This window comes from Bacillus rossius, chromosome 13, assembly GCF_032445375.1.
Source record: "Bacillus rossius redtenbacheri isolate Brsri chromosome 13, Brsri_v3, whole genome shotgun sequence".
Taxonomy (NCBI): Eukaryota; Metazoa; Arthropoda; class Insecta; order Phasmatodea; family Bacillidae; genus Bacillus; species Bacillus rossius.
Window position 1 is genome coordinate 49411018 of NC_086340.1, and position 9547 is coordinate 49420564.

Consider the following 9547-nt stretch of genomic DNA (forward strand, 5'->3'; position numbering starts at 1 on the left):
ACAATGAGCAACACTGTTCTAAATGAATCTGTTTTGACTGTGGACTGATAACACCATCTTCCTGACAGAACGACTTACCGCGGCGGCGCGATAACAAAGACTGAGTAGTTGCCGGCACTGCCAGCTAGTGGCGCTACCGCAGCCAGTAGCGCGGGAAGTTCAAACACAGTCTTGATATAAGGAATATCTCAAAGTCCCAACATATTTACACAAATTTAAAAACATCACAAGTCCAAACATACACAAGTCCAAACATAACCGCCCACCTTGAAACACTGTTTTCAAAATTCAACTGGTAGGGGGCAAAGTTTTACAGCAGGACGTTTGACCATCCCATTAGAGGTGCGGACAGTCGCAACACGAGGAATATTGTCATTTCCTGGATGCAGTTGAATGATGCGTCCTAAACGCCACTGCAAGGGGGGGATCCTGTCATCCTTGAGCAGCACTAGTTGATCTGGTACCATAGGTCTGTCTTGTCGAGACCACTTGCCACGCTGCTGCAGCGTGTGGAGGTAGTCTTGGTGCCAACGCTTCCAAAAGTCTTGGTGCAGACGTTCCACCAGCTGAAAACGCTGCAGACGGCCAATGGGGATGGCTTCCAAGGTGGGTTCAGGCAGCGTGACCAAGGGTTCAAGGGTTAGAAAATGGCCTGGAGTGAGAGCCTTCAGATCATTTGGATCTGAACTCAGTGTGCATAGTGGTCTTGAATTTAGGATCGCTTCCACTTGCACCAAGGCCGTGTACAGTTCCTCGTACGTCAGTACCTGCTCGCCAATAACTCGCCTGAGGTGTGTCTTGAAGGACTTCACCCCTGCCTCCCATAGCCCACCAAAGTGCGGGGCAGAGGGGGGGTTGAAATGCCATGTCACTCCAAGTGGCTGCAGAGATTCTGTAACACCTTTCTGGTGTTCTGATGACGTCAACAGCTGCTGTAATTCTTGCAAATGATTGCGAGCTCCGACAAAATTTGTCCCACAGTCACTATAAATGTCTGATGATCGGCCCCGGAGAGCAAGAAAGCGCTTGTAAGCTCCAATGAAAACTTCAGTGGACAGATCTGATGCCAGTTCCACATGCACTGCCTTAGTTGTACAGCATACAAAGATGCACATGTAGGCCTTTAATAGGGTAGGTCGACGAAAACGTGCCATTTTTATGGTGAAGGGACCGGCATAGTCCACTCCTGCCTTGGAAAAGGGCTTCACCTGTTGAACTCTCATGGCTGGGAGATCACCCATTAATGGGGCTTGAGTAGAGGGTCTAGCCTTGAAACATTTAAGGCAACGACCTAAACGACGACGTATTGCTTGCTTGTCTGCGATGATCCAGAAGGTTTCTCTGAGAATGCCTTGCAGAGTTTGTAGTCCAGGGTGCTGGTTAAGTTCGTGGTAATGACTAATGATGAGATCTGTGAATCGATGAGTTTTTGGCAACAGAATGGGATGTTTGTGCTCAAAGGGCAAACTAGACTGAGGCAATCGACTGCCCACCCTGACCGTTCCAGAGGGATCGAGGAATGGGACCAGTTTACGAAGCTGTGGGGATGTACACTTATCATTTTTTAGAGCTGTAATATCACCCTCAAAAACAATAGCTTGCACTCGTTTGACCCAAAACATCATTGCCCCTTTTATCTCATGAGTACCAATCTGACCTACTAACTTCGCCTGCTTGGCACGGCAGTTGTGAATGAATCGCAACACGTAGCACGTTACATGAAGCAGTCTTGACAGACGACTACATCGTTCCAGCAGTTGATCACACTGATGAGAGTGAGGTTCTTTTTCTCTAGCACCACTGAATCAGGTGCCATGTCATCAAATGCTATTTGGACAGGCCACTGAGAGGGTTGATGTCTTAGCCACTGTGGACCACACCACCACAACGAGTGGTTCAGCAAGTCTACAGGAAGCAAGCCTCGAGAGGCACAGTCTGCTGGGTTGTATTCGGAACGTACATGTCGCCACCAGGAGGTTTCAGTGCAGTCTTGAATTTCGCTTACTCTGTTTGCCACAAAAGTCTTCAACTGATGTGGCGCAGTATTGACCCAGGCCAATACAACTTGGGAGCCAGTCCAGGCAGTTATGGACTGAAGCTTAATATGGTGTTTGTAAATTGCCAGAGTATGCTGCAGCAACCGAGCCAACACTAAAGCACCACATAACTCTAAACGAGGCAATGAAACTACCTTGACAGGTGCGACCTTTGACTTCGCAACCAAGAGATGTACTTTCACATCACCCTTACAACTCACACGCAGGTACACAAAAGCTGCATAACCCTTCTCAGAGCTGTCACAGAATCCATGAAGTTCATAAGAGCAATCTGAACAGCCTTTGACATGTCTGGGAACTGTAAGGGACGACAAGTGTGGCAAGTCTTTACTGAAACATTCCCACACTCTTACAATCTCAGGTGGTGGAACTGTATCCCAATCCAGTTTCTTCAGCCATAATTCCTGGATGAGGCTCTTCGCGAACATGGTCAAGGGTGTCAGGAAACCAAGAGGATCAAATACGCGAGCCAAATTAGACAAGATAGAACGTTTAGTTGGTGATTCAGAGCTAGCCTGGACATTGTACGAGTAGGTGTCCGAGAGTGGGTTCCATTGCAGCCCAAGTACCTTTACTATTACTTCACTGTCTTGGTCCATGGAGAATGGCCTTGGCAGTTGAACAGCATCGGGAGGGAGCCACTCCAGGAGCACAGGATTATTACTCATGAATTTGCGTAACATGAACCCACCTTTATCGAGAAGTGTCATGAGTTCTCGCTGAAGTTCCAAGGCTGCATCTACTGAGTCAGCTCCCGTCACAACATCATCCACATAGATATCTGACAAGAGTGTCCTTGAAGCAGTAGGAAACTGTTCCCGCTCATCAGCAGCAAGTTGATGCAGGGTGCGAATTGCTAAGTAAGGTGCTGAGGACACTCCATACGTCACGGTTTTCAGTCGATAATCTTCAACTGGTTCCGATTTATTGAACCGCCACACAATTCGTTGAAAATCTTGATGCTCTCTGTGCACACCTATCTGCCTGTACATTTGCTTTATGTCAGTGGTAAACACCACTGGGTGAAGGCGGAAGTTACTTAGTACCTTAACAATGTCTTGCTGCAGCTTGGGTCCCGTGAGCAGTTCATCATTGAGAGATTGAACCTTTGGCTGACGCATCGAAGACTACACGAAGTTTGGTGGTTGAACTGTCTGGCTTGATTATGCAGTGATGAGGAATGTAAAAGGAAGTAGAGCAGTCAATCTGTGACTTTGGAACCTTTTCCATGTGGCCTGCCATCAAATAATCCTTCATGAAATCTGAATACATTCCATGAAGTGGAACATTGTCACTCAGTCGCCTCTCCAAACGCTCAAACCTGCTCAATGCAAGGGATCGAAAGGTTCCCAATTCGGGTTCAGGATTCCTGAACGGCAGGGCAACACTATACCGCCCTCAGCACTTCTACAATGTGTTTTCTTGAACAGTTCTTCACATACAGTGTCATCTTGGGAGAGGTAGTGTGTGTGTGGAAATTCCTCCAGCTCCCAAAACCTTTTCATTACTTCCTCCAAGGGGGAAATGGTGGTCACCATGGATGTGACAAAGGTTGCAGTTCTACAAGATGCTGTCTCCACTTTTCCCATAAGGACCCATCCCAGTACTGAGTTGAGGGCCATGGGAGAGCCTTCTAACTTACCACCGGTCAATAATTGTGGAAACAAGTCGGCTCCAAGAAGCAAATCTACAGCACCAGGGATATCAAATGAGGGATCCGCTAGCTTGAGGTGAACAACAGACTGACGAGTGTCAGAAGGCAACTGAACACTGGGCAAGCTATTAGCAATTCGTGGAAGGATGAAGGCATCGAGAGCAAACCGAGGACTGTCTTCACCAACTGGACTAATTACCAAAGAAGTGTAAGACTTGGCAACATTCACTGGTGTATTGGATAAACCCTCTATGGGTAGGTGAGCATTTTTGCGAGGCAGACTCAAACACTGAAAACATATTTCACTGATAAAACTGGCCTTGCTGGCAGAGTCTAGCAGGGCCCGAAACGTATGTGGGTTTCCACGCACGTCATGAATCTGAACCTGGGCTGTCGACAACAGAACTGTTGACACTGAGTGCACAGCACTACAAGAGGTGACAGTGGATAATGTTGAGGTTGGATTTACATCGTGTACAGTCGACTGTCCCTCTGCAGAGTCGGGAGCAGCATCACCTTGTTCATCCTCACAAGTTTCGTCCTCAAAATGTAAAAGTGAATGATGACGCGAACCACAATGGCGACAAGATGAACCCACGAGGCAGTTTTTTGCTTGATGTGATGATCTAAGGCAGTTCAAACATAGTCTGTGTTGTCTGACTACAGAGTATCTCTCTGTTGGGCTAAGCTGATTGAATTTAGAGCACTTAAAGAATGAGTGAGCACTGCTGCACATTTGGCAGGAGTGTGTCTCTGATTTGGCAAGGAAGGTATTTGCACTTTGGTATTTAGGCAGAACAGACTTACGAACAGGTGCAAAAGAGGGGAAATTTTTCTGCCGAGTGATCTGTGTTGTGGGTACCTTTCCCCTGGATGATATCACAGCCTCTTGAGCACGACAGTGCTTTTCCAGGTATTCGGTGAACTTGGCCAAGGATGGTAGGTCTTGACTGGTGAGTGTCATTTCCCACTGGGTTTGAAGTACCACATCTAATCTCTTGCAGAGAATAGGAAGCAATATTAAATCCCACTGACTGACTGGGACATCAAGTGCGGCCAATGCTGCCACATTTTCCGTGATAACCGTTAAAAGATGTCGAAGTGATGCTGGTGCATCAGCAGATGCAAAAGGTGCCTGCAGAAGGGCTTCAACATGAACAGATATGATTAAGCGTTTGTTGTCATACCGATCAGTGAGTAATTTCCAGGCTACTTTAAAATTCACGTCTGTGATTGTCAACGACTGAATCAACTGAAGTGGCTCATCACTTAGTGCGGTTTTGAGATACACTAGTCTCTCAACCTCAGTAAGGTTGGCATTCGTTGTCACAAGAGTGGTGAACAGGTTGGCAAAATTCATCCACTCCCTAGGGTTGCCATTGAAATGTGGCAGCACTATTTTTGGTAGAGCATTGTGAGAATTCCCGGATGACATACTCTTTGTTTGCTCCTTTAAGTCTCTATCCCTCTCTTCAATAGTGAAGGACTCCACGGTGGCCATCGCTGAATAATAGCAATTTTCAAATGAGATTATGCGAGCTACATGGGCTTCAGGATCGAAACCCGTAGCTGGGTCCGCTGCAGCCTCCACAGCGAGATAGTCTGCATCAAAACCAGTTTTCACTGAAGCAAGATCACGAGCCGTTGCAAGAAATAGGCCCCTTTTATTCGGGTCCCCCGCCGCAGTGTGTGCAAGGTCCGCCGCACGTTTAACCCGGTCTTCAGCAAGTCTAAGGCGCAATAACGCCGACCGAACGTCTGCCATGATGTACTGTTATTGTGTCAAAACACGTAATCTTTATTCATTGACACAAAGAACTGTGACGTCACGCAACGGACAAAGGCAACTGCGGGATACGGCGAACAAGGCAGCGACAGGACACTAAAGGACAAAGGCAGCGACAGGACACTAAAGGACAAAGGCAGCGACAGGATACTAAAGGACAAAGGCAGCGACGAGACACTATGGACAAAGGAGACGAGAACAAGGGAAAGGTCACGGACCCTGAACAATGATAAAGGACGGCGACGTAATACAAAGGAGAGGTTAAAGTCACGGCGCGGCGCGGCGCACTCAGGACAAATACGATAATTTCCAAATCCGTGACAAACACAACAATAGGGTGCTTCACGTCTGATACATTTACACGAGCAAGTGAATTTCATCAGAGTACAAAACAAATATGATCAATGCACTTCAGATGTCAACGGACCACACTCGAACTGAACGATGCATATCGACGCACGCCGACGAAGTAAACTAAACACCTACGAAACTATTTCTTGAGAGACTAAACACGCCGGCAAGATCCGGCCTGGAGGACCAAATGTTTTGACTGTGGACTGATAACACCATCTTCCTGACGGAACGACTTACCGCGGCGGCGCGATAACGAAGACTGACTAGTTGCCGGTACTGCCAGCTAGTGGCGCTACCGCAGCCAGTAGCGCGGGAAGTTCAAACACAGTCTTGATATAAGGAATATCTCAAAGTCCCAACATATTTACACAAATTTAAAAACATCACAAGTCCAAACAGAATCCTATACAAGTGTTCATGTGGCTGCTACCCTACTAAATGTTCTCATTGACTGGGGAATCGACCCAGCAGTGTCGCCTATACCATTATTCTGTATCACTGACGATGCTCATAATTCCAGACAGGCTTCTGCATAATTATTTAGAGATGGTTCAAGATCATGTTTTGCTCGTACCCTTCAAATTTCAATTGAAAACAGCAAGAATGATTGCCCAGGTACAACCACACTTCTTAGTAAGGCCAGGAGTATAGTTGGTCATTACCGAAGAAGCACTCGTGCACACATTCCAGGAACAGTTGAACATGCCAAAACTAGAGGTAATTCAGCATGTTGATACACATTGGTGCTCAGAGTACCAAATGTTCAAGAGACTGCTGGAAATGAAACCTGGTCTTGTTCCCGACCAAGTGAACTCGGGTGATACAGACATGCTGATCGCAGTGGAATGGAAACTTGCTGAGAACTTTAAGTTTTACAACCACTTGCAGAGGTGACAGAAGAAATGAGTGGTGACACTTACACAACATTGTCTATGATCATTCCAGTACTTCACTGTCTTCTTTGTAACCTCGAATTGCACATCGCTGCCAAAAAAGATGGAGTGACACTTGCAAGAGCATTGCATAAAAACGTAAGTCGAGGTTTTCAAACTACATGCAAGAGCCAGTGGCGAGGCGTGAGGTTTACATGAGGGGAAGCAACAATTCCGTTCACCCCAAATATTGCCCCGGGGGGAAGGGGGGGTGGGGGTCCGGGGGCCCTCCCCCGGGAAAATATGGATTTCAAGGTACAAAAGGGTGCTATTTAAGTAGTTTTCTTAACTTAACATTGACTATTCAACTGGTAGAAAAATTGAGATTTTTTTGTAAATTATAAATTATTTTTGAAAAATAATAATGTTTGACTTACATTATTCTGATAGTAAAATACCTACTCTGCATTATTTATATACTAAGTGGGAGTGTAGTATCATCGATATCTGGTACAAAATATATAAACAGACAACACATGGCAAAGCAAGTACTTAAAATAAAGAGAAAAACCTCATAAAAATGTACCAGAATAGAAAAATTAAATCTTGGTATTTTTCGTACCAACACAAAAGAAATTATCTTCATACGTGATAAGAAACTCTGTTAACTGGTACTGTACCAAGAAACTGGCACGTCAATCATTCCATTCCTGAAACGCCACCTCGCCACCTGCCGTGCCGAACTGTAGCGGACATAGCCGAAGCAGTCGGCGGAAGAATTCCACCGTCTGCTTCGGCCATGTTCGCTTCAGTTCGGTAAGAAAGCGTTACCTTCGTAGCTTCTACCGCGTATTTTTACAGCCAATCCCCTCCTCGAACCTTTGTACCATGCCACCCCCCTTCCGAAAGGAAACTACTACGGCAGCCTTCCTGCTGAAAGCGGTTCTACCAGGGCTTCTAAACCTAGCAACGCTTCTAAAACAGCATGTTTTGTGTGTTAACGAGTTATTTTCTTATAGCGCTCAGCGCACAGTATTCGGTCCCAAGAAGATAGTGTAAAAAATACATACACCTAACTGCACGAGCCAAAGTAAAATACTATTCTGAATAAAATATTTATTTAAAAAATACAATGTCTTGAAACTGCCTGGGCAAGCACTGCTTGCCTTGCTTGCCCTGACGAGACACCACTGGCAAGAGCCCCTACAACGTGCTGCAATGTTGGTAGATCCCAGATTTAAAGGTGTTCTTCTATCAACAATGGAATCACAAGCCTTTCTTTTGTCGGAAATTAAAAGTATAAAAATGGATACCATTCATGCAGTTAAGGAAGTTAAATCAAACATTTCTAAATATGCACCAACGTCTTCTTTATGGGCTATCTTGGACAGTATTCCAACGCAAGACAATAAAGCTTATGATGAAGGAGAAGAAGAGGTACGACGGTACTTAAAAGAACCCTGCATCAGCAGACATGAGAATCCATTGTAATGGTGGAAAAGTGAAGGCACAAAGTACCAATATTTATCCTAAGTAGCGCTAAAGTATCTGGAGGTTCCTGCTCCACAAGTAAATTCAGAGCGTCTCTTTTCAGCAGCTGGGAATGTTGTTTCAGCACGAAGAGAAAACTTGCTTCCTCAGCATGTAGAGCAATTGGTGATTTTACATGCCAACTTAAAATAAAAGCTAAACTGCTGAGATGCTATAACTAGAACCTAGTGTTTAAATGTTTTATATACTAAAATATTTAAATGGGGTTTTGTGTGTATATTTTTAAATAGTTTTTGTTTTTTGTTCTTACCCCAAATGGATATGGGAGTTCAATAATTTTAACCCGGTTTAGTAAAAAGTTCATTATACTTAAACAATGGACATTTTTTGAAGGCTCAAAAGAACAGTACTTCAATTAATGTTGTGTTTATAAAACTATAATTAAATTTTAAATATAACAATTTGTTTTTCAAAATAGTTGGTTTCTGTAGAGTAGCGAGTAAAGGTGGGGATAATGAAAAGATGAACATGGCGGACTGGGATGCTGATGTGAGTCAGCAACAGTAATGTGAATGTTTATGATGTTAGTAGTGATGTATTTAGTAGTAATACGGTGAAGAAATAAATAAACGTTACATGGCGCAGTCGGTAAAATGTGAATTGGTAACGGCAACATGACTGTGGATCACTAGTTGACAATCTCGGCGTGGCGTGTCACGGTGTAAAGATGGCGAGTTCGTTTAACGTACCAGCAAAATTTAATTTAGAAGGGAACATCAGTGAAAACTGGAAGAAATTTAGACAGGCCTTCGAAATATATTTGGAAGCCTCCAATTTGAAGACGAAAAGCGAACAGAGGAAGATAGCAATTATTCTAAATATAGTTGGTGACGATGCACTAGACGTGTACAATACTTTCACCTTCACCGATGAAGAAAAAGAAAGAACCTTGGAAATAGTGCTGGCAAGGTTTCAAACATACTGCAACCCAAAAAAAAAACTTACTCCACGCACGTTTTTTATTCTACTCACGGACACAGAAAGACGGGGAGAGATTTGATAACTTCCTCACGGACCTCAAGATGCTATCACGGGACTGCGAGTTCAAACATCCCGACGAGCTACTGAGAGACAGAATTGTTTTCGGAACAAATGATAAAATTACTCAAGAAAAAATCATAAAATCTGGAAGTGTTGAATTGGAGGAAACAATTCCGAACAGCTGAAATAACCTCTACTCAGGCAAAGGAAGTGATGCAACCAACACGGGACTCGACTTATGCAAGTGTGGATGAAACGAAGTTTCACAAAACTGTGGCCCCACCTTTCTCAA